At 52.9% G+C, this 26,507-nt stretch overlaps 1 protein-coding gene across 1 annotated transcript in view; it reads right to left on the minus strand.

Moving 5' to 3' along the window:
* The window catches only part of PLEKHA6 (pleckstrin homology domain containing A6), a 139,664-nt gene that overhangs the window by 103,178 nt on the left and 9,979 nt on the right, over positions 1-26,507 (minus strand). The gene's annotated exons all lie outside the window — the stretch shown is intronic.

The following is a 26,507-nucleotide window of genomic DNA, read 5'->3' on the forward strand; positions in this document are numbered from 1 at the left end:
TTTCAAAGACCAAACAAAAAACGATTAAGGTGGGGAATCTGCAGGCTCGGTGCTCCAGGGGAAGCTGTGTTTACAAAGAAGGTGGGAGGCTGCACACCGGGAGGAAGCCCAAGGGAATGGCTCCCGAGTGCTTCAGGGCGAGGCCAGGAGTCACTGGGCAGCGTGCTCCAGAGCAGTTCTGTACGCGCTGGTGAACAGTGCAGGCACCCAGAGATGTTAGCAGGGCACTGCCGTCAGCTGCTCCGCTAGCCAGAGGCATGCCCAGCGTACAGAGTGCTTGTCAAGCCCTTGCAAGCATGAAGTCAGGTCCCAGTAGGCAATATGGAGTGAATACCTCCTCTATAGCAAACACCGGATGTGCGGCATGTCTGGTTCATCCAAAACAACCCTATGAGGTAAGAGCTATCCTCCCCTTTATAGGTAAATAAGGTTCTAAGAGGTTAAGTGTACAGGAGAGAAGATTTGCCCCAAGTTCCCAAAGACCTAGGCTCTACAGTTTTCTACCTCCATGACCCTGTGATTGTCACCTGCACATATCATTTAACATTTCTGAACCTCAGCTTTACCATCTGTAAAACTGAGATATCACTACATACTTTCCAGGTTTTTTAAAAATTAAATAACATAATTTATATAAAGCTCCACATAGCAAGTGTTCAATAGATCTTTCTCCTCTTCCCCCACCACCCTCCCATTAAGATAACTTATTCATTCAACAGACAGTGGAGTGGTCAGTGTCTGAAGTGGAGGAGGCGATGGAATTTTGGAAGCTCTTTTTTTATTCCAGGCACTTGGAGTAGGGTGTGGAGGTTAACAAGAAGAAAGGGACAGAGTCCCTGCCTTTGAGCAGGAGTTTACAACCTAACAAGCCAAGCCCATAAATAACTAAATGCTATGATGTATGATAAGAACGGCGTGAGACAAGGGCAGACACAGATACAGAGCCTTGGGAGTTAAGAAAGGGAAGAGAGGAGGGACCAGGAAGAGAGATATGATGGCTTTAGGGCCCCGGGGAGGCTCTGAGGGGAGATCACACAACTCCTAAGACTGAAAAGAGCCAGGATTCAGAGTGGAAGCCAAGGGGCTCTTTCTCTGAAGGCAGAATCTAGCAGGAATCCATACACACTTTCCATCTCTAAGAACAGAGATTGGAGATGGCTGCAAATTGGGAGACAGAGTCTGCTCCCCTCCCCTTGCATCGGGTGGACCCACGATTTGGTTTGACCAACGGAATGTAACAGAAGTGAAGCTGTATGACATCTGAGGTTATAACATAACCTGAGGTTATAACATAAGAAGCCTTAAAGTTTCTGCTTGGATCTCTTGAAATACTGTGTCTGGAGTCACTCCCTCTGGGAACCAACCGCCACGCCGAGGGGAGCCCAGGCCACATGGAGAGGCCACGCGCAGGTGCTCAAGTGACCAGCTCCAGCCGAGCTCCCAGAGGACACTCATGCGCGGCGTCATGTCGGCTGTCTGGCCTGGTGCAGCCTTCAGATGACCGTAAAGTGAAAGTGAAAGTGAAGTCGCTCAGTCGTGTCCGACTCTTCGAGACCCCACGGACTATATCCTACCAGGCTCCTCTGTCCATGGAATTTTCCAGGCAAGAGTACTGGAGTGGGTTGCCATTTCCTTCTCCAGGGGATCTTCCCGATGCAGGGATCGAACCTGGGTCTCCCGCACTGTAGGCAGACGCTTTACCCTCTGAGCTACCAGGGAAGCCACCTCAGATGACCATAAGAAAGCCCAAGCGAGCACCTAGCTGAGCCCAGGAAACCCGGGGAAGCTGATGCACCGAGCCACTGTGTTTTGGAGATGATCTAGCCTGCAGCAATCCTTGCCAGAGTACCAAGTCTCATCTTCACTAGCCTGGGCTGTAACTAGGGGGTTTGCAGCAAGAATCTTACTAGAAATGGATGAGAAAAGAGGTGAGAAGACAGGGCATCAGCTATGGGAGAGGGAGGTGAGGGAACAGGTTAAACTCTCCAGGAGCCTCCAGCTCCCCTCTCCCCTCAACTTTTCCCAACACGATGGCAGATCAATATAACTCATAATTCAGTTTACCCACTGGGAAATAACTGGGAGAAAAAAATCAGTAACATACAAATGAATAACAGAGCTATTCATAACAGCAACAAACTGGAAACAACCCAGATTCCCAGTAATAAGAGAAAAGCAATGCAATCATGGAGTAACATGACAGAATTATTGATAGCTATCCAAAATGAAAAATTTATGGACCATCACCATACCTGGAAGTGCTCTGATAAAATAATATTAAGCAAAAATGCAGGGCATAGGACAAGAGCTGTACACTAATTATAACTATGTAAAAATATTAACGAAAACCAGAAGGCCCAGGAATAAAGCACATAGTTCGGTATTTACTCACCCTTGTTTTAGGAAGAGTTAATTAACTACTACTTTCTAAAAGGCACCAGTTCAACCTTACAAATCCTAAAAATAGGGTCATGACTGCATGGGAATTAGCAGATGATATTTTGGAAGATGTCACCCAGGGGATGTGGGTAAAACCCGGAGGGGTGGGGGGATGGATGACAGGAACCGGAGGAGTGGGAGGGGGCTTCGGCATCTCCTCAGCAGGGGAGCCGAATGTTAGGAAACAAACCCTCCATGTTTGCTGACACAGTGCAAGGAGAAAGCCTCCCACAAAAACCACCCATTATCCCATAATTATTGTCTCTCTTGTGCCTGCAATTAACGGCTGTCTGAGAGGCGGCTGCCAGGGTAAATAAATGTTCGCCTGCATTACAGTCAATCAGCCAGCTGAAGCGCCAATTACCAAGCCCACTGCAGAGACACTTCCCGTAGCCAGCAGTGGTACCCAGCGGCGACCATGGGGAGGAAGGGGATGGGACAAGAAGACAGAGATCTTGAGCACACTCATACCCCAGAAGCAGGGAAGAGATGCTCAAAGGGACATCCTGAGCCCCAGGGCCGAGGCCAGTCTAGTCCCAAATGAGCCAGGCTAGGCAAGGAGGTGCTCTGACACCCCACCCCAGTGCCAGGTCAGAGGAGTGTGCGTGCATCCACGTGTGCCAGCAAAGGCCCTGGGGGCTGCCACGGGGTGGCTTTCGGCCTGTGGGAGCCTGTGGAGGGGAAGGTTTGAAAGAGGAGGCCTCAGAGGGGCTGTCACCTTCTGAGTCACAGGGGCACAGAATCAGAGAACAAAGAGAGGAAACAGACAGGGAGCCATCTTGTCTGGCTGATGCTGAAACTGACCTCCACTGGCCTTTGGCTATTTTTCTTAAGCAGCAAGCTCCGAAACACAGAAAGAAGCTAACATCAGAGAAGTCAAAGATGATTCCACTGTCCAGAGAAGGGCAGAAGGGCAGATGGCTGATAGGGGGCACCCCAAGTCCTCTCCCAGGGGGTTGGGGAAGACACGGGTACCTGCAGTTCTGCATGACCTGCCCAGCACCAGCACCTTCTCTCCTACCACAGACCCAGCCGGTACCGCTCAGGCTGCGGGACCAGAGGCCCCAGAAGATGACTGTCAGGCTGCCAGGGAGCCTCTGAGCTCAGAGCAGCAGATTGTGCAAGGCCCCAGGGGTTCTCAGGCCGGCTTCACGGGGGAATTACCTAGAGAGCTTCTAGCAGCACTGATACCTGGGTACCACCACTGACTAACGGGGTCAGGGCTCCGAGTGGGAGGGGAGGAGGCCTTCTCTAGTGCACCGGGGGATCCCGCTGACTCCCCCAGCTTCCTCCATGGCAGACGAGGAAGCAGGAGTCTGCGGTGCTAATACCTTACGAAAGCAGCAGAGAGCAGACGCATAGCTCAGACCAGCTCATCTGACTCCAGAGGCCCAGCTCCTGTGCTCAGCAAGGCCGGCGGAACGAATGAACGAGCTCCACCGGGGTCTGGCCAGGACCCTGCTGTGTTCCACGGGTTCATCTACTGTTTGCATAAAGACCCAGAAGGGGAGGCTACCAGATTTGCTCCTGACAAGGCCGAGAGGGAGGGCTAACACACGTAGGGCAGAATCAAGATTCCACATACTGAAACAGTGGCCTACCACTGACAAAATGAAATATATCATAAACGTAAAACCCTACACGTATCATTTAAAAGATGCCCATTGTGCATATAATTCAAAGCTTTGAAATATGCTCAAGAGCTTGTTACTAATAAAATGGGAAAACTCAAATACAACCTAGTTTTTTTTTTTTCAGGCATGAGAGTTTTATAAAAACCCTATTATTGGCAGTCCAAGAAACAAACAGGGCCTGTGGACAGTTAGTGATCAAATACCCTAGAAACAGTTTTATGTTTGTCCCCAGGAGCCTTGTCAGTAAGACTGATTTTAGTAAGTCAGTAAGATCTGGGAACACAGAATTCTCCCCGCCTCACCCTCATTCCTACCCCAAGTCGAATACTGCGGAGCAGTACCTCTTAAATTTTAATGTGAAACTGTAGGGGGCGTTGTTAACTTTGGATTCTGACTCTGTAGGTCAGGAGTGAAGCCTGAGACCCTGTATCTCTAACACGCTCCCAGACGATGTAGAGGCTGCCTATAAAGAACAGGGGTTAGAGGGTCTCAAAGCCTACCCGTGAAACCAGGCGCTCTGAATACGTCTGGGGCTTTGGTGCCCCTTTCCCTATAGCCTGGGGACTCTGGGAAGTGCAGGAGCTGAATCTGGAGGTTAGGAAGGTCCAAAAGTGCGTGCTCAGCTCACCCGATAAGCAAGTGTGCATCAGATGAGCAGAGAAGAGTGAAAGAGATCCCCTGAGAGAGGAAAGACCCTTGGGGATGGGGGCCTTTATTTCAGACCAGTGCGGGTTAAGGTATTTTCCAAGTAGAACACCAAATGTAGAGTAGTCTTACAAAGACGACCAGATGGTGCCACCGAGGGCTCATGCGCGTTTGGAACCAACGCGAAGGGATGCTCCGGCGCCCCTTGACGCCGGCCTGCCCTCTAAAGCAGAGCACATCTTTGATGTAGAAGAGGGGAGTTCTAAACCTAGCAACTGTCCACGGGAAAATAACCCGAGGATTTCCACACAATGAGCACAACTTACATACCAGTGATTTTCAAACTGAGTCTGACCTAATAGAAAGAGATGGTCAAGCAGAGAGCATTGGAGTCCCACTGAACAGACCACTTCTGGGATGCTGTGTTCAATTCTAGACAGTTTAAGAGAAGATTAAAAGCTTGCACTTGCACAGAGTAGCTTGCAGTTGCCAGGCCCTGTTCTAAGCCTTCTACATATGTTAATGCAGTTAGGCCTCTCAACAACCCCAGGAGATAAGTGCCATCATTATCCACATTTTACAGATGGATGAACTGAGGTTTGAAGAGGTTGGGATTATACCCCGGTCACACAGCTGATGAGTAGGAAGGTGCAAGCTCAGGCAGGTGAGCCCCGCAGCCTATGTTTTCCCACCATGCCACACTCTCTGAACCTGGTCTGACTCTTGAAATGAAGACAAACGAGTGATCTCAGGAAAGAATGTCAGGATGGCCAGGATGCTGAACTAGAACCCAAGAATGGATGGTAGAAGAAGGAAAGGTTGAGTTCAGCATCAAGGAAGGACATGAGCTGAAGCTGTCCAACAACAGATAAAGCTGCTTCACAGAGCAGTGCTCCTAGTCACTGGGGGGCTCAAGAGTGCCGGGGGCTCACACGTCTAGGGTGCTGCTATTTGGGAGGAAGGTTGGACCAAATGAAAGGTTGCTTCCGAGGCTGAGACTCTAGGTCCGTGTCCTGTCTTGGTCTCTCCATCTGGAAAAATAGGCTCTGACATCCGAGCACAGTGTTTATAATGAGCTACATGTAGCCCAGACTTGCCCACAGATTCTGGTAGATGTGATGGAGAGAAAGTGACAGCTATGCCCACACTACAACTTGCCTGGGACGTCTGCAACCTGAGCCAGAGGAAAGAGTGTGGGAAACATGCAAATGAGCTTCCGCTGACACCTCCTTCCTCTGACCTGTTAACTCATGAGGTTCTTGTGGGAGTGACAAACTCTTCTAAACTGGCTGAAAATAGCTCACTGCTTCTCAAGGAGATGTTAAGAATATAGACAGTCATCATTAAAAGTATAAAGGGGGTTCTGTGTTTCCTACCCAAGTTATGCTGTGGGCCATCACTTTATCTACATTATCCGAGGACTCAAGAAGCGAGTGACAAAGCCACACCCCCAAGAAGAAAGGCAGAGAAAGATAGACAAAATGCAATCAAACGGCACCCTGCAAATCCTTCAGTCAAGGACTGGCTCTAAACCAGGAGGAGGAAAAATCATCTGAAATCGCAGCCCACAAAAGGACTCGGGTGGAGAGCAGCTGCACGTCTTATTCTCTTGCACGCTGCCCCAACCCAAGCACAGAGCGCCCAGGGATGCATGCACCATTTCAAGACACTGTGATTACTGTGAGGAGTCACAAATTCATCAAAAAGACATATGTGAAAGAAAATGTTTCAGAGCAACTTCTATTTCCAACTGGCTACTTCAGTCAATGAAAGGACACTTTAAAAAATATAACTTGATAAGTACAAGTGTTGATGGCTTGGCCTTGGACAACACCAGATTTGAAGATGCTGGGCCTGATCAGGATGTTTTCCGTTTAAGTTCAGGAAAGTCCTTTCTAGGGTCTAGATGCTAAGTTGCCACGCTCTGCCGCTCTGCCTCCAGAACAGCTGACCAGAGGTAGCCCGTCAGAAGGCATCTGAGCCTGGTCCTGTCCACGCCAATCCAGGCTTCCTTCCCAGACCTCAGCCCCACGCCCTTCAAGGCTTCCCTCCACTGACAACCCTCTCCTCACTCCCCATCGCCACTGTGCCAAGGCCTCAGTTTCTCCCTCCTCTTGCTCTTTCTTCACACGTGGGATCTCTATCTCGGTCCCCGAGAACCCATGTGCACTTTGCCCTGATACAACCTCGCCCAAAGCACAAGTCCTAGCAGGCTGATGGACGTGGCTGACTCAACAAGCACAACGCTGAAGCAGACGGCAGACCAGCCATGACCCCTCCTCGTCCCCCTTCTCCCAGCTCCGCTCCCTGCGCCTGCGGTAGGGCCACCCCCGCACAAACCCTCCTTTCTACGCTGAACCATTTGACCTTAAGAGCAGGATCAGAGACACGGGGGAAAGTCAGTGTGGGTTCTGCCTGTGCCCAGCTTGCTCTGTGCTGTCTTCCCTTCAGCTTGTCCTGGTGAACTGATCACCCCTCTTTACTTATGAAGAATCTAGCGTTTCTGAGATGATGGGCCACCCATCCGGGACCACGTTGACAAGTGGGGGAGATGGATGGTTTTCTGCCCCTCATGTGACCCACGTTTGAATGCGTGCTTATTAGCCAGAGAAGAGGAGATGATGGAGGCGGGGGTGAGGAGGGGAGACATATCTTCCATCTGTCTCCACACTCACGTCTACACACACACACAGTAACTACAATGACGGGGATGCTGGGGAAGGGCAGAAACACATGGGAGTGGAGTACAGGGGAAAGAAGGGAATGAGTTAAGCCCACCCTGTCGGCTGCCACCAGAGGGCTAAGTTGGTTTAATGAGGACACTGGCTTCTGGATTCAGAGAAGGCCTGCACTGCTGAAGGAGGCTGTGTCTCCTGAAGGAGCTGCTGCCTGATTAGACAATGCCTTCCTCCAGCACTACGTGGGCCACGGGAGCTGCAAGGACCAACACTGCCTATGGTCCCTGGTCCCCGCTGCAGCTCAGCTCTGCCTCCAAGATTTCACCGCAGCATCTCTGCCTTTCCCTCTACAGGACCTGAAGGGCCCCTGCAGCTGCACTTTCATGTGAGCATACGAGCAACACATGCGCACACCTTCGCTCCTCCGGAGAAGGCAGTGTTTGCCAGCTGCCTTTCCCAAGGACGCAGGGGCTGGACACCCAGGGAGAGGCCAGTGGGGCAGCCCTGCCGGCTGACCTGCGCCGTGACTATTAGGGGCGTCCATCATCTCCTCTTCTCTGGCTAATAAGCACGCATTCAAATGTGGGTCACATGAGGGGCAGAAAACCATCCATCTCCCCCACTTGTCAACGTGGTCCCGGATGGGTGACCCATCATCTCAGAAATGCTAGATTCTTCATAAGTAAAGAGGGGTGATCAGTTCACCGGGACAAGCTGAAGGGAAGACAACACAGAGCAAGCTGGGCACAGGCAGAACCCACAGATGCAGAGAGAAAGGGTCTCTACAAGACAGACGGCCATCCAACTCCTGTGTGAATCGGTTCCTCTTCGAGCACTGAACAGTCTCCCCATTTGACCCCGAAGCGCTGATTCTCCTTACCGGAACCCCACCCTCTCTCAGCCTCAGATGGACACACACCCCATCCGAGTCCCAGCAGAATTCCTAGGCACCGCCCACTGTGCTGGCCGCAAGCCCTGAGCCCAGGGTCCTGGCCGCGAGCAGCTGGGACACGACACTCCTCACACTGGCTCGGAGTCACGGGCCGGACGCCTGAAGACCAGGGGAGGGGCCCGAGGCTGGGCCCCCCTCACACCTGCAGCCCCCGGCCTCCCCTCCACACCGGGCAGGCAGAGACGCTGTAGAGGGGACGCACCCAAAGGCCTGGCGGGCAGCACCTCGCTCTGGCGCTTGCAAAGGGCAAGGTCCACCAGAGGAGGGCCCACGCCCCAGGCGGAGCTGCAGGCCCTGAGAGGAGACGGGCTGCAAACAGCCGCTGCTCCACGGGCTCGGGTTCCTACTCTGCTCCCGACCTCGGCCCTGTCACAGGCGCTCCCCGGGGCCCATCCTCTGCTGGCCATCTCTCCTCACCCCTGCGGGCCTAGCGGGGCCTACTGTGTGGTTACTTTGTGCCTGGCCGCCCGGGCTGACTTTCACGTCCTTCATCACGCTGGAAATGGACGGATAAAAACTGGCTTTCCTGGGCCTGGCTTAAGGCTCTCCTGTCAGAAAACCTCCCAGGAGCCTGTGCTGGGAGGGAGCCCCAGGACCCTGACAGGCTCAGACCCAGGAGAGCTGGCTGGGGGGTAGCTTCAGTGCAGCCAGGCCCAGCCCCTGTCTCTCCTTCCCCCTCTCCTCACAGACACAGAGGGAGCACCCAGACCATTGCAGACTCAGCCTCACAGACGCAGAGGGAGCACCCAGACCATGGCAGGCTCAGCCTCACAGACATAGAGGGAGCACACAGACCGCTGCAGGCTCAGCCTCAAAGACACAGAGGGAGCACCCAGACTGCTTCAGGCTCAGCTTCACAGAGCAAGGGAGCACCCAGGCTGCTTCAGACTCACCTCACAGATGCAGAGGGAGCACCCAGACCGCTGCAGGCTCAGCCTCACAGAGCAAGGGAGCACCCAGGCCGCTTCAGACTCACCTCACAGATGCAGAGGGAGCACCCAGACCGCTGCAGGCTCAGCCTCACAGAGCAAGGGAGCACCCAGGCCGCTTCAGACTCACCTCACAGACGCAGAGGGAGCACCCAGACCGCTGCAGGCTCAGCCTCAAAGACACAGAGGGAGCACCCAGGCCGCTTCAGACTCACCTCACAGATGCAGAGGGAGCACTCAGACCACTGCAGGCTCAGCCTCACAGACACAGAGGGAGCACCCAGACCGCTGCAGGCTCAGCCTCACAGACGCAGAGGGAGCACCCAGACCGCTGCAGGCTCAGCTTCACGGAGCAAGGGAGCACCCAGGCCGCTTCAGACTCACCTCACAGACGCAGAGGGAGCACCCAGACCGCTGCAGGCTCAGCCTCACAGACGCAGAGGGAGCACCCAGACCACTGCAGGCTCAGCCTCACAGATGCAGAGGGAGCACCCAGACCGCTGCAGGCTCAGCCTCACAGATGCAGAGGGAGCACCCAGACCGCTGCAGGCTCAGCCTCAAAGACACAGAGGGAGCACCCAGACTGCTGCAGGCTCAGCTTCACGGAGCAAGGGAGCACCCAGGCCGCTTCAGACTCACCTCACAGACGCAGAGGGAGCACCCAGACCGCTGCAGGCTCAGCCTCACAGATGCAGAGGGAGCACCTTGACTGCTTCAGGCCCAGCCTCAGAGACACAGAGGGAGCACCCAGGATGCTTCAGGCTCAGCCTCAGCTTTCACAGCCCCCTCGGCCCCCAGCAGACATCAGGGACTGAGGCCTAGGCTCAGCCCCAGGCCCTCATTTGGGATCTTTGAAGCCTCGCCTCTGTTTATAAGAGGAATCCTCTTGTATAAAGAATGGAAATAGGCAACAAATTCAGCACACACAGGGATACTATGAACCTGAGCTACACAGACCCCCTGTTAAACCTTGGCTCTGTGACCCTGTGCCAACCATATGCCTTTTAATCTGTGGCCCCGGGCAAGTCATTTGACCCCAGAGCCTCTGTTACCTCACACACTTCAATCATGAAGAGCCAACCAGACAACCTCACATATGGAAGGTGGAAGGAGATTTAGCTCAGGGTCTCTCTCAGTGTTTCTCAAACCACAGGTGGGTGTGAAATGAAGCTAAAGGGTCAAAATATCTTTAATAGACCAGACTAGACTCAACTATGACATGAAGTGTGCATGACACAGTTAGGGTATCATACACATTTGCTGGGTTGTGATGGAAAATGTATTTCTGCTGGCAGCAAAAATTTCAGTTAGATTCTACTTTGAAAACTTTCTTGCAGATGTTCCCAACTGTATACCTTTGCTTCCTGCCCTCAGGAGACTGGGACAGTAAACTCCCTGAGGCTGAGAGATAGGTCTCAAGTTTCCAAGAATTCCAAACCTCCCATCTCCTTCCCCCATTGTGCTGGGCCCAGAGCAGGGTGGGCCTCCAATACAGGCTGCTCACAGGCTGGAAAGCGTCCACCGAACAGAAATCAGCAAGAAAGATGAGGGAACCATCACTGGCAAACCGGGCACCGTCCCAGTGGCCCTGAAGGTCTGGGCTAACATTTCACGGATGAGGAAACTGGTTCAGAGAGGATAACGTCGTTGGGGCGGTGCGACCGGGATGGGGACATGGACCCCCTCTCTGGACCTCGCTGCTTTTGTCCTGGCCTGAGAGAGCTCCTGCGCTGCCCGGTCAAGCCTTCGAGGATCCTGCGTTGCTCAGGATGACTCGCGCCAGCACACACACACAGCAGGAAGCGACACAGCATCCTTTCCTACCTGCCTTTCTCTGGATTTCCCCGTCCCACGAGGGAGAGAGACGTGAGCTACGCTGGAGCACCTGGGATGTGTTTTCCTCTTGGTCCCACCCTTGTCCTTCTCTGCCTCTTTTGAGGCTGATTTCCCCCAGCTCACCATCCCCCTCCCCCAATACCAGCTAACTGGTTACCAGGGCAACCCAGCTGGGAGGGCGCCAGTTACCACGGCAACCCAGCATGGCCGACAGGCTGCTTTGCTTAGGAAGGTCAAGGGACCAGCCAGGCGACAGAGCCACTGGGATGTTGCCTGCAGGAACGGCCGCTACGTGCCTGAGGGAATTAAGTTCCTGTTGTCAGGGGGTTACCTCTCAGTTTCCCATGAAGCAGGCTCTCCCAGCTATAGCAAACCTCACCAATTCACTCAAGCCTGGTAGCCTCCGAACTTCAACAGAATTCTGATCACCTCACCTTGAGGAAAGTTTCTCAGAAGGTGCTGGCTATCACCCAGTCTTACCCTGGACCCCCTCACCCCCCCTTCCTTTCTGAGCAAATCTGGGCGTCAGCATGCATGCAACGTTATCAGCATGCAGAGGTAGTCTCTCCATGAAATATGTTGCTAATAATAACAAGGAAGAGCTGCTGTTTTCCCGTACTTACTACGGACCAAGCATGTTCTAGGCACCTTGCCTGAAGTCTCTCTGTTGACCCAGATAACAGATTAGTTATCCGTGCTTTGTAGACACAGCAGCTGAGACTTGGAGAAGGGACCTGCTCAAGGTCACACAGGTATTAACTAGCAGAGCTGAAACGAAGCTGCATGAATCAGTTTCTGAAATTCCTTGAGACCCTGGCTAGTGCCTCTCCTCCACCAACCAAGTATGTGGACTGGCTTTAAGAAAACATTTTTAACATTTATTAAAAGATTATTTGGGGCCAGACGTTTTATTCATGTTATTTCAGTTCATTTCATCCTCACCTCCATGAAGGATGTTTTAGTCTCCCCCACACAATAGCTTGGGAAACCAAGCCCCAAGGACGTTAAGCGACTTCCCCAAACTGAGGAGACCAGGTTCAGGCCCCTCCTCAGGAGTCCTTTCCTGACCCCCCAGGGAGAGAGTCTTTCTTGGCCACCAACAAACACAATGCATGTCTCTGTCATACACAGGTATCATATCATATACATGTATCTCTAACATACACGTCTCATGTCATATATCATTGCACACGTCTACTCCCTTCCTAAACCACGGATTTTAAAATTCATTTTCACAGCTTGGTATCTGGTCCATAATAAGCACACAATAAATATTTGCTGAAAGAAAGCAGAGGGGCCAAGATTCCAATCGCGTTCATTGACCCAATCCCACGCTGCCTCTACCACATTACCCTGCCTCACTCACCCAGTCATGAAGCAGGTATCAAACAACCACTGTGTGCCTGACTCTAGGCAGAACTTCACAAAAACACGAAGTTCCAGCCGTGAAGCAGCCCAGTGGAGTGGAGTAGGGGGCATGGCTGAAGAGGACAGGAAGTCAAACACCCCTTGCCAACTGCCACCAAAGGCTTTCTCATAACTATTTCCCTATGCGATCCCTTGGGCCACACATCTTCCCATCCAAATCTTTATATATCCAACCAAGAGTTGGACCATAAGGAAGGCTGAGCGCCCAAGAATTGATGCTTCTGAACTGTGGTGTTGGAGAAGCTCTGAGAGCCCCTGGGACTGCAAGGAGATCCAACCAGTCCATCCTAAAGGAAATCAGTCCTGAATAGTCACTGGAAGGACTGGTGCTGAAGCTGAAGTTACAATGCTCTGGCCACCTGATGCGAAGAGCCAACTCATTAGAAAAGACCCTGATGCTGGGAAAGATTGAAGGCAGGAGGGGAAGGGGACGACAGAGGACTGGACAGTTGGATGGCAGCACCGACTCAATGGACATGAGTTTGAGCAAGCTCCGGAAGATGGTGAAGGACCGGGAAGCCTGGCACGCTGCAGTCCATGGGGTCGCAAAGAGTTGGACACAACTGAGCTACTGAACAACAAAACTATGTATGGGGCATCTGTTATACGTCGACGCCTTCAAATCACCCCTGGTTTGGGGGGAATGAACAAGGTACAAAGACAGTGGAATCAAGAATCAAGAAAACAGCAAGAGAAGCGACAGATAGGTCCAGGAACTAGTGTCCAGGGACGCTGGGATCATTTGTTTAACTCTAAAGAACTGTCACATTTGACGTGATAAAGTAATTTCATATTGCTTTACATTCACACCCATCTCCTACGTTAACTCATTTGAACCTCAGAGATGCAAGCAGGGCAAATAATTATTACTCCCATTTTAGAGATGGGGAAACTGAGGTTCAGAGGGGGGAGAACATTGAATTAGAAGGAAGGAAGCTGGATTCTAGACCTCACCTGTGAGTCCAACAAATCTAACTATGTTTCCATCAGAACACTCCCAACCCACCATCCCACCTCACCTAAGGCAGATTTTCCTTCCCTGCTGTGACCCCTTCAATTCCCCAGCTAGCAGCTGCAGTTTCAGGAGAGACGAACAGACTGGCCTGCAATCTGTGGAGAGCCCACTGATACTAATGAGGACCTAGGAACCAAGCAAAATCAGTAAAAATGACCTCACCGCTAGAGGTTAGGTTGAATTTAACAAGCTAATTGCAAGCATTAGGCTAATTAAAAGTGAATTGGCACCTGCAATCATAGACTCAAGTTCTCAGGTAATGAAGAGCCAGACTGAGCGGACATGGTAATGTCAGTTAGGGAGGGGCCTCGCCTTCCCTGTGGAAGAGGGGTGGTCCCAGGCCCTGCAGGGGGGGCATCTCAGCATCCACCCATATTTGCCAGGTCAGTGTTGACTTGCCCATCCCTGAATCCTGTGTTCACACAAGAAGGACCAAGCCTTCACAGAGATTAAGTGACCTGGAAGGATCTGATGTCACCCTGGATACCATCTGCCTTGCAGCGTGTGAGGGGCTGGGCAGCTGGAGCAGGGACTCCAGCGGAATGTCCTGCTAGCCAGAAGACACTAGCGGAGCCGATTTCTCTTGTCCAAGCGCCTGCCAGAAGGAGTCACAGGAGGGTGACACTCCCGGGGTGGCCGTGGGGGTGGGGGGCGGCTGGCTCCCCGAGCTCTGTGCTGGGGAGACCGAGCCTGCGGGAGGCAGCAGCAGAGCCTGAGGGGGCGGGCGGTGTCTCCCGAGGCGTCTGCTCCCAAATGCCGGGGGGCACTCGGCGGGAGGGAAAGCATGACACTGGCTTCTGTGTTTCTCATGCCAATCAACACTAGTAAGATAATAAAAACACAGTTGCTTTCTCTGCTTAGCATGATGCTATGTGCTTTACATATGTGACCTCATTTATCTTCACAAGAACGTCTGTGAGATAAGGTACAGTACTATCCTCAGTTTACAGATGGAGAAACTGAGGTACAGAGAGATTAAGTCACGGTCAAGCTCGTGCCCCTGGTAAGTGGCAGAACCCAGAGTCGGCCTCAGTGCGGCCCCGTAACTGCAATCTTGACGATTGCACTAAGTTATCTTTTAAGAAAACCCAAAGGCGTGAACAAACAAATGATAACAGGTGACCCTTCACCCTTTAAACGTTTAGAATTTTAAATTTTAAAACTCGCTAATAGACAAACTTTGTTCATCCATCTCAAGAAACAATGCATTGAAACAGCGAAGAAAGCTAGAATAGTCAAGGCTGATGCTCAGGCCACAAAATACGTTCTTATACACAGCTGCTGGGAATGTAAGTTAGTGCTTTCTAACAGTGAATTGGCAAAATATGTCAAGCTACTTTAAAACATAGGAATTCCACTTCTAGAAATGTAACCTAAGGAAAAAAGTCATTGATATGTGTAAAGAGTCAGGTAGTTAATATGTTCACTGTAGCATTATTTATAAAAGTGAAAAGCTGGAAACACATAGTTTACCATAGGGGCCAGTTAAACAAACAAATAAATGGAATAGGTCTATAATGAAATACCCGTCACTAAAATTGACATTGTAAAAGAATACTTAATGACATGGAGAAATGCTTTTTATTTAAGTGACAAAAATATATACTTGGTCAATGTTTCACAGTATATGTGTGTATTTTGGTAATAAACATAGTCATATGTCTGTGCATGAATTCACAAATATATATATATATGCCAAAGTATTCAAATTATATACTGAATCTCTGAGAGAATTACACTTAATTTTAATCTTTTCTTTATGAGTTACCCTACATTCTTAATGACTATGTATTAGTTTTATACTCACAGAATAGTAATTTTTTTAATGTATAGCCTCTATCACATTAATTCTATGTCTTAGCATTCATCCTAAGAAAATAATCCAAAAAACAGAAAAAAAAAATCACTATTCTGTGAGTATAAAACTAATACATAGTCATTAAGAATGTAGGGCAACCCATAAAGAAAAGATTAAAATTAAGTGTAATTCTCTCAGAGATTCAGTATATAATTTGAATATTTTGGCATATATATATATATTTGTGAAAATAAGGGTACCCACCTAAGTGTCCAACACAAATACGACTTCATAAACTACATCATGTCCAAAGGCTATTATGCACTATTTTAATATGAAGAAAACCATCTTTACCACTCTTGGAAAGACAGCTGATTTGTTCTGTGCTGCTTCGAAGAACCAAAACCAAAGGGTGGAACTTAGAAGTGGGCAGGTTTTGATTCAGGACAGAAGAATGTTCTGACCGTGGAGCAGGCTGCCTGGAAAGGCAATGAGCCCCCGTCACTGGGACTATCCAGGCGAGGGTAGGACCCAGCTGCGCCCCTCAAGGAGGCTGCAGAGGGTTCGTCTGCGCTTGGAAGGCGTCTGGAGCCGTGGGTGCAGGGCAGGAGCCCACCTGGCCCGTGACTGCCAAGAGGAGGGTCCCACTCAGCCTGCCCTCAGCGCGCTTCCTCTCCGCTCACCATTTATTCTGAACGTTTCCCAAATGTGCTCTTTCCTCTCTAAATGCGTGCGGCTCTTTTTGCCTGTTGGAGACCGGCCTCCCGGTCATCTCACTGACGCTGACGCCCATGCTGCCCCCCCCCCGCAGGGCTCTCTGCTGCAGCTGAGCTGCCTCTCAGCAAGCTCTCCCCCCACTGCAGGCCTCCCCCGCCTGAGGCCCCTCTGGGGGTCCAGGCTTAGTGCAGCGGCCTCAGGGGACCCACGGCAGGCCCGGAAGGAGGACGCAGGCCCCGGGCTCAGGCTGTCAGGCGAGGTGTCAGCCCGTCCACGGGACTGCCTGCTCACTGACTTCCTCGGTAATTAAGTCATTTACACCACGCAGGAAGAACCCAACTGAATAATCCAGGCAGACACGTTAAAAGTAATTATCTGTGTAATGCGTCCTGCACCATCACCTTCCTGTGAAGAAGGAAAAGAAGCAGAACCCAGGGAAAAAAAGGCCCCCATTGTCTCGAGCCTGTGCGGCGCCCCCAGGATTAATTACACAGCCGCGCTAACACGTTTAGCACCTCGCCTCTGATTGGAAAGCCAAGGACTCTTAATAATTCATATCTGCAGCCCAGCACTCTGCGCCCTGCTGAGGACACAGGGAGCCCTTGTTTTCTGCCAGGCAAGCCCCCGGGGCAGTGCCAGGCTCACCCCCCGGCCGCCCCACCTGGAGATGGCTCCGGTCCCCCGCCACGGTCTGCTCCGCCAGGGAGGCATCACCGGTGGGCAGAGGGGCGGGCCTCCACGGTGGGAGCTCACGGGAGCCCCCAGCTCCCAGGTCCCCCCAGGGAGGCCTGGAATCCAGATCTGGGAGAGTCGTAGGCAGGTGCCCGCCATGCACCCAAGGCTGTCTGGACAGTAGGCTCAGGCAGAGCCGTTCCACCAGGGTTCCCAGCCCTACATGCAGGAGACCCTCAGGGGAGCCAGACCGAGGGTAAAGGCCCTACAGGGACGGGGGAGGAACAGCCAGGCTCTGAAGGCCAGGACCCCCTCTGACTGCGCCCGTCCTGCTCCCACCCTCTTCCCCCCAGCTCAGCGCTGACCCGGCCCTGCGCCCCGGGGCTGGCTCCCTCCTGGCTCTCCCACCTCTGGCCTTCCGAGGCTCTAGGTTGCAACCCCCACTCCTCCCCCTGCGCCTGCGGTTAAAGAAGGAGAATCTCCCAGAGCCTCTCCTCCTCTCCCGTCCAACTCTCCCCTGGGCCCCTGCTCATCACCCTACTCTGCCATTTCGCCAACCTGTGCCCAGAACCCCACACAATACGCCCGAGGCTCTGGGGGCTGCAGCCTGGCCCCCTCCATGACAAACCCATCCCCCGATGCCCACGCAGAAGGCTCCAGCTCTCTCAGGGGCTCCCCACGGAATCTGAGAACCCGAGGTCAGATGCCCCCGAGGAATTCAAGAGCTCAGCGGCCGTAAGCCCCAACCTCTAACCCATAAAATATACACCCGACCCCCCCACACTGAGGGAGATGGGTCCCTGGGGCTGACCTGAGCCTGAACCCCCAAACCCCTCCTCTCCTTCCTGCTGGTCTTGAACCCACTCCTCTGGCAAGATTAGAGGCAGGGTGGGGCTGGCCTCTCTGCTCAAGCCAGACTGGGGCCCCGGTTGGACCCCAGGAAGCTGGCAGCCCCAAGGCTGGCCTCACGCAGGCGATCTGGTTCAAATGTAATAAATTCAGACAACATGAGCCTTCACCGGGGATTCTGGAGGTGGCGGTGGGGGCACAGACAGGGATAAAATTAGCATTCTCAGCATCCATGATCCTGAAGCATCGCTGCCAAGAATGAGGGATGGGGAAGGCGGTGGCACCGCAGTGCCAGCAGCCCAGACTCACACGGTGGGCAGGCGGCTGCCAGCCCTGACCAGAGCCCAAGCTCCCCCCTCCCCACTCGCCCACATGATGCATCAAAACAGACTCACCGGCTGCTGAGGTGCGAGCCCCACGCTGAAAAGCTATACCTCTCCGAGCCCCCAGGCAGCCCTCCCCCCAGCTCGGGCCAGCTGGGGTCCTCCTCCCTGCCCCCAGGGCCCCCTTCCCAGGCGCAGGGCTCGGGTCTGGTCTGGTCTAATCAGTCACCTCTCCGGCTGACAGGCCCCTGGCGCGGGGAGAGGGTGCTGCTGCGGGGACTGCGGGATCCAGCATCTTTCCCAGGCAGAAGCAGCTGGGCATGCTCCATCGGCTCCCGGGGGATTTCAGGGCCACGTGATGCTCCCTCCCCAAGCTGTCACTTAGGATCAGGAGTAAATAGTCCCTGGAAAGGTTTAACTCCATCCACCCCAGTGACGAGCTGTTAAGCACCCGTGCTGCCCGCCTGGGTGAGAACAGAGCTCCTCAGCACAGGCTTCCTGGCCATCCACCGCAGGGCCGAGGCTGCCCCTCAAAGGGCAACAGGGCCGCCATCCGTGTAAGCTGCATTCTGCGCTCCTCCCGCCAGAGTGCAGGGGGCCAGAGCTGGCCAGGGTCTGGCATCGAGGGCCTCCCCAGGCCTGCCTGTGGTTGCCTGTGTCTCCATGGCTGTCCACCCGAGAGCCGGGCATACCTCCGGGTGTCGGGAGGCTGTGGTGAGAGCCCTAGTGCCTTCCCTTCCCCCGAGTCCACCCAGTGAATTTAAAGAAATCATGTTTGGAGCAGCTTGGAGTCCATTACAAGATGCCAGGACCTTCTAGGTCCCCCAGCCCAATTGGTCTCCAATGACCTTGGGCAAGGATGCTAGCTGAGCTGGGGGTACCTGTGTTTTGCATTATTGAGGGTCAGAGGCAGAAAGGAAGGCTTCAGTCAATAGGATTTCAGCCCTGTTTCTGCTGCAGAAAAGCCGATATCATTCAGAGTTCTCTCTCTCTCCCTACCCCAAACAGCCTCAGTTTCCCCCTCTTCGCCTTTCTGTGGATGCTGGGAAAAGATTTCTGTAACAATAACTGCGTGCAGGAGAGACGCTGAGTTTCCTAGTCATGATCGGGAAGATGGAAAGAAAATGGAGTATTCCCACCCGAACTTCCAGGTAGGCTAACCAGATCCTAGTCCCATCTGCCTCTGAGACCCAGAAGTCGGAGACCCCAGATGAGTTCCTGGGGTCACTTCTGGGTAAAGAAATATTGCAATAAGCAAGGGCTAGAAAAGGGCACTTCCCAGGGGGCGCTAGAGGTAAAGAACCCACCTGCCAACGCAAGAGATGCAAGAGACACAGGTTCAAGCCCTGGGTCAGGAAGTTCCCCTGCAGAAGGGAATGGCAGCCCACCCCAGTATTCCTGCCTGGAGAATCCCATGGACAGAGGAGCCTGGCGGGCTACAGTCCACAGGGTTGCAAAGAGGCGGGCGCAACTGAAGCGACTGAGGATGGCACAAAGTGCAGCTGCCAGCATCCACCCACATGATTATTACATCTCTTCCAAATGTTTGTTTGAATCACCTTAATTTTTAAAATTTAAGCCTCTCTTCACTTAAATACAACGATTTCCCTTCTCCATGGGTCTCTCTTAATGTGATACAAGCATCACTTTTACAACTGAAGCCTTTATCGTTGAAAAGGATTTACTAGGAAAAGTGCAAATGCACAGACTTCCAGAGTCCAGGAGGAGCGACAGGCGGGGAGTGTTACCGGGATCTGATCCACAGTCCACTCCCACATCCCCAGAGGAAGCTGCTGGAAAGACCGTCCTTCCCACCCCAGGGCAGACCAGGCTGGCGCCGGGGATCCCGGGTCTGAGTAGCATGGACCTGCCTGCAGCTGTGGTGGAGAAGGGGGTCCTGAGGTCACCCCTCACCCCGCCAAAGGCTGAAACGCTGAGTTCACTGGCCGTCGGGGAGCCACTCGGCGGAAGAGGCAGAGAAATCCTGGACGCAGGCCCCGGGCAGGCAGCGCCGGTTCGGCCCAGCCCACCTGTCCCTGCTCTGCAGGACTTGGCGAGACTGCCCAGGACAGGCTGGGGGAGAACCCGCCCCAGGCAGCCCGAGATGCGGGGCTCTACGGGGCCTTGGGCCTCGAGGAGCCAGCGGAGCAAAGTAAGGCTGGAACCGGAGATTACAGCATCCCGAGGGGACAGCCAGAGTGGGAAAGGGAGCAAGGACCCCAGCCTCCATTCCACGAGCTCCTCAGACGACTGGAAAGGGCAGGAGGCAGACGGGCCTGCTGAGAGCTTTCTCTCTGGCAGACGGAGGGCGAGGGCAGCAGCCAAGTCCCTCGATCCTCTGAGAGGCCCGAGCTAGAGCCTCGGTGCTTCCGGGGATCTGGGGGGCTGTGGGCTGGAGACGCACGTGAGGTTGGCTGCCGGAGCACCGCCTGCGCCTCAGGGCACAAGGGGCGAGGGGTCTCCAAGGCCCAACAAGGACTGGTGAGGCAGGGCCGGAAAATGGTCCACCTGCGCCGAGTCTGAAGTCCCTCTCTGTTTACGCAGCAGAGCGGGAGCAAGACTCATCTGAAAGGCCTAGGTTGGGAGGGAGTGAGGAGGTGGTATTAAGGGAGGATATTCCAAAGAACGTGCCTCTGTGACTCCATCCGTCCTCCACTTTGGAATCCACGGCCCCCAGCGCTTAGAAGAAAAAGTCCAAAACTCTCAGTCAGGGATTCAGTCTCTGAACACTCACATGCTCCTGGCCTTTCGAGGGCCTACCGCCCCCACCACACAGCACCGGGGACCACTAAACTGGGCGATGCATTGCCCCTCAAATGTGTCTGCCCCTTCCTCATCCAGCCACGCCTGGACGGTGTCTCCTGCCGAAAGGTAATAAGCGGGGAGCGGATAACGGAGCCCGGGTGATAAATTCTCCTTTAGGACCTGAGATTGAGCCCTGGCTCTGTTCCCTACCAGATGAGGGACTCTGAACGAGTGACCTGGTTGCTGAGCCTCAGTCTTCCTCATCTGTAAATGGGGCTTGTCTGCTCCGAGCGCCACACCACGCCTCACTTCTCTCCTCGTCTGTCTCATGCTTTACTGTTCCAAGGTGTGACTTGCCTTTCGGAGGACAGAGCTAGGCAGGTGACGAACTCGCAGATTCGCTGCCCTGGGACTTCTCTCCTTTGCCCTGCGAGGCTCCATCATACTTCCTGGGACACCACCTCCTCTGGGGTCCCCCAGGTTGGGCTGTCTACTGATGGTTCCTATGAGCCAGCCCTGGGCTCCTGTGTGCCTGCCGCCCCGCCCCCCCCGCAGCCCCTGGCACGGCACTGAGCCCACCCTGGCAGAACCAGAGGCACAGGTGCAGAGAGCCCGTCCTGGCCCCGTCTTGGAGGAAGCATCCAGGCCAGAACAAGGACGTGACAGCAGCTGGGTGGGGCTCCCTGAGGGGCGGAGGTGCCCGTGCAAGCTGGCACGGCCACAGGGCAGCGTCCTGGTGGGGGAGGGGCAGCAGGGCCCAGGCTGGGAGCGAGGGTAACGGGGGCGTGTCTCCACAGAAAGGACCTCTGTCCTACCGCCCTCTTTGCCAACCGAAGAGAGACGCACTCTTGGAGACTGAACTGACAAGCTCCACAGACAGCTGCCTTAGCAGGAAGGAGTCAGGGGTCAGAGAAAATCAGGGATGAGTATTACCCGGCCAGATCTCCAAGCATCAGAGCACTCCACCAGGTTCACAGTGGTTGAGGGGTGGCAGAGGACAGTCAGGATGCCCCTGTCAGCTCAGGGAGGACCCACCCTCTGCAGGGAGCCAGCCCTTTCAAGGCCTCAGTGGGCCGGTCATGCGTGCTTTGGTGCCCTCCAGTGGGTTTATGTGTACATGCGCACAGGCTTGCAATGGGTTTTACCCACATTTTAACCCTGTGCTTTTTCTCTTCTCCCTGCATACCCTTTCTGTTCAATGACACTTTAAAACTGCACACACGCTTGAGCAATGCCATCAGTTGTGTAATACCAAAGAATGACCTCCCAAGCACCATGAAGGGAAGGATCTATTGAACACAATTATCAGATTTATCTGATGCTGGCCAAATATCAGTATTTGCTCATTGAAATTTTACTCAACCATACTAAAAGGAGAAGAAAAAAATGAAACCCAGATTCCAAAGTTATATGTATATCTGACTTTTATTATTACCTGTTGGAAAGGCAGAGGAACCAGAGATCAAATTGCCAACATCCGCTGAATGATTGAAAAAGCAAGAGTTCCAGAAAAACATCTATTTCTGCTTTATTGACTATGCCAAAGCCTTTGACTGTGTGGATCACAATAAACTGTGGAAAATTCTGAAAGAGATGGGAATACCAGACCACCTGACCTGCCTCTTGAGAAACCTGTATGCAGGTCAGGAAGCAACAGTTAGAACTGGACATGGAACAACAGACTGGTTCCAAATAGGAAAAGGAGTACATCAAGGCTGTATATTGTCATCCCGCTTATTTAACTTCTATGCAGAGTACATCATGAGAAACGCTGGGCTGGAAGAAGCACAAGCTGGAATCAAGATTGCCGGGAGAATATCAATAACCTCAGATATGCAGACGACACCACGCTGGTGGCAGAAAGTGAAGAGGAGTTAAAGAGCCTCTTGATGAAAGTGAAAGAGGAAAGTGAAAAGGCTGGCTGAAAGCACAACATTCAGAAAACTAAGATCATGGAATCTGGTCCCATCACTTCATGGGAAGTAGATGGGGAAACACTGGAAACAGTGTCAGACTTTATTTTTTGGGCTCCAAAATCACTGCAGATGGTGATTGCAGCCATGAAATTAAAAGACGCTTACTCCTGGGAAGGAAAGTTATGACCAACCTAGACAGCATATTCAAAAGCAGAGACATTACTTTGCCAACAAAAGTCCATCTAGTCAAGGCTATGGTTTTTCCACTGGTCACGTATGGATGTGAGAGTTGGACTGTGAAGAAAGCTGAGCACCAAAGAATTGATGCTTTTGAACTGTGGTGTTGGAGAAGACTCTTGAGAGTCCCTTGGACTGCAAGGAGATCCAACCAGTCCATCCTAAAGGAGATCAGTCCTGGTGTTCATTGGAAGGACTGATGTTGAAGCTGAAACTCCAGTACTTTGGCCACCTCATGTGAGAGTTGACTCATTGGAAAAGACTCTGATGCTGGGAGGGATTGGGGGCAGAAGGAGAAGTGGATGACAGAGGATGAGATGGCTGGATGGCATCACCGACTCAGTGGACATGAGTTTGAGTAAACTCTGGGAGTTGGTGATGGACCAGGAGGCCTGGTGTGCTGCGATTCATGGGGTCGCAAAGAGTTGGACACGACTGAGCAACTGAACTGAACTGATTCATGTCTGGGGTCCTCGGTCTCTAACTCACCCACCAACCCAATGTCATAAACCTTTGTAGGGAATTGATTATGCAGGGGACTGTGTGAAAATAAGAAGAGTAGGCCAGAGTCACTCACTCATTCAGTCTGGGCTTATTGATGCCTCCCTTGTTCAAGAGAGGCACAGAGGATGCTGGAGACAGCTGCGGCATGATGCCAAGAGGCCAGACTCTGAAATCAGGCAGACGTGGGGCTGAATCCCGGCTTTGCTTTCTACAAGTCATTTACTAAGCTCTGGTTTGCCTTTCTCTTACTTTCACAAATAGTTAGAAATGGCAGAACCTCCCTCATACAGCTGTTGGGGGACTGAATGAGCTGTAGGTGTAGTAAAGCACTCAGCTCTCAGAGTGGCCACAGCTGTTCCTGGTGTTCCGAGTGGCCACCGAGTCTGGGAGTGCCACAGATGCATAACAGAAGGGTGGCTGACATTTCATCACAAAACGTGGTGAAATGACACTGCCTCTGTCTCCAGACTTCACAGCCACATCATGCTACCTCTGCCCTTCATGAGCTTTCAGTCCAGATCGGTAGTTCTCCAAGTGTGGTCCCCGGAGCAGCAGTATAACCTGGGAGCCTGTCAGAAATGCAGACTCTGAATGAGAAACTCTACGGCTGGGCCAAGCAGTCTGTTCCGACACACACTCCAGGTGATTCCGTTGCACACTCGAGTTTGTGAACCACTGATCTACAGGAAACAACACCCGTACCAACAATTACAATACAGGTGTGCTCTCCTGAAGACGTGACATTGCAAGCAGAGTCTTGAAGGAAAAGGAAGTATTTACAGGTGAACGCAAGCCATGTTAGAGGAGGGATTACACTCAGAAAGGTTGGGGGCGTGGAAGGGAGGTGTGCGTCGAGGGTGTGGGAGAGGCTGCAAAAGGGGGCAGGAGCCAGATTACAAAGCCCTTTCAAGTGCCTGAGTAAGGAACTTTGATTGTATCCTATAACTGATGGGAAGCAGGAAAGGTTTCTAATGGAGAATGACATGACCAAGTTCGCACTGTAGAGCAAAGTACTCTTGCAGCAGGATGGCTTGGAGGCAGGAAGATGAACTGGAAAGCTGCTAGAATGATTCCAGGTAAGAGTGAGAGTCCAGGTGGGCATAAACTTGGGTGGTGGCCACAGGGATGCTGAGAAGTGGCAGCGCTGAGGGATCTTTAAGAGGAAATTGACAGGACCTCTGGAGGAGGGGTCCAAGGGTTCTGCGCTGGTGGCACTTCTGACAGAGATGCAACATGCTGGTGGTGGGAAGGCCAAGAGCTCAGGACTGAACACGCTGAAGGAGGCGCTCAGGAGACGCTCTGCGCTGCAGAGCAGGAGTTAATTATGCCTGTCTCTCCCAACATGTTTCATTCATTCGTTCATTCATTTCACCAAAGACCGGGTTCCTATCAAGTGCCAGAAAGGATCCAGGACAGAGTGGAACACAAAATAGCCAAAATCTGCTCTCGGGGCTGATACGGCAGTGGGGGACACCAGCAAGAAAATAGCAGAACAAACACGTAAACAAGAAGCTTTCCAGTAGTGTAGGTAAAGAAAAGTAAGGGGGGCTAAGGAGGAACAGGAGGGAGCTTCAGACAAGGCCACCAGGAAAGCCCTGCTGAGAAGATGTCACTTGAGCCAAATGTTGAGTAGAAACCAGATGTACAAAAAGAGGAGGAAAGTGTGCCCAGGCAGCGTGAACAGCAAGTGCAAGGATCCTGAGGCAGAAATTAGTTTGGCCTGATGGAGGGAAAACGAGAATCAGTGCAGCTGCCCAGCTGCGGAAGCTGAGGGCCGGGAGGGGCCGGCCTGGACCACGGAAAGGGGGGCGCTTTCAAAGGCCAACGAGGTAATACATGCAGAAGTGCCGGGCTTCCCTGGCCGTCCAGGGGTTACCACTTTGCACGTTCACTGCAGGGGGCATGAGTTCCATTCCTGGTCAGGGAACGAAGAGCCCGCATGAACTAAGAGCCTGCAGTCAAAAACAGTTTTTAATACATGTGAAAGTGTTTCGTAAATGACCTCAAGAACCAGGTATGCATAAGGGAATGCTAAGGTGCTGGCATCAAGGAGAAAAAAAAGGAGTAAGTCTTAACTGAAGCAAGGAGTTCAACTTCAGGAAAAGCTCAGGCTATGAGAGCCATCATATCAGAACAACTTCTGAGACAGATCAGTTGTCCATTTTTTCCCTACTGCTTTTGTTTAAGAACGGCTACCCACTCCAATATTCTTGCCCATCGTCTCATGGACAGACGAGCCTGGAGGGGAATATAGTTAACAGGCAAACTGATCCAAGTGCTGGCTGGTCTTGAGGTGGGAGATGGAAACAGGACCTCTCACAGCACAGGCAAGGAAGGTGAGAAAGTAGGGAGAGAGGAAAGGAGATGAGAAAAAGGCTCTCCTTGCAGGCTGGGCGGCGGCTCCCTCTGCTGGTGCCTGAGCCCCAGCTGTTTGCAGCCAGGCCCAGCCCCGCCAGCCCGAGCCCGCCCGCTTCAGCCTGAGAGCGAAGCCGGGAGCCAGGCCAGTGGGGAAGCAGAGGGACCCAGGTCAAGGCAGAGGGGGAGGCATCCAGCGAGCGGGGCAGACGCGGGCACCCCGGCCCCCAGGGCTGCCTGCTGCCCCCAAGAAACGAGCCACCCAGCCGACAGAGGGCCCTGACCACCCCTGAGGGGACACGGAGTACCAGACGCACGCCTGCCACCCCCAGGATGACAGAGGGCCCCCGTCTCCTTCCTCTAAGCCTTTGACCCAAATGTCTAGAACAGTTTCTCTCACGCCACCCAGCCCCACCCCACCACCCCAGAGAACTTCCTGTGATTGACACAGCTATCCTGGGCCAACACACATGCACGTGCACAGATACACACACACACACACACACACACACACACACACACACACACACACATACGCACGCACGCACGTACCCTGGGCTTTATGTGCAGGGCTTCACACACACACCCTGGGCTTTATGTGCAGGGCTTCACACACACACCCTGGGCTTTATGTGCAGGGCTTCACACACACACCCTGGGCTTTATCTGCAGGGCTTCACACACACACCCTGAGCTTTATCTTTAACTTGGAACCCGTGACATCTCCTGGCCATTCACAGATCCCAGCAAGGCCTCCAGGAAGACCGTTTAACTGTCTCCCCGCCCAAGGAGGTATCAGGTACAAGGACAAAAGTAGAACAGCAAGACTGGAAAG

Source organism: Budorcas taxicolor, chromosome 16 (genome assembly GCF_023091745.1).
Source record: "Budorcas taxicolor isolate Tak-1 chromosome 16, Takin1.1, whole genome shotgun sequence".
Taxonomy (NCBI): Eukaryota; Metazoa; Chordata; class Mammalia; order Artiodactyla; family Bovidae; genus Budorcas; species Budorcas taxicolor.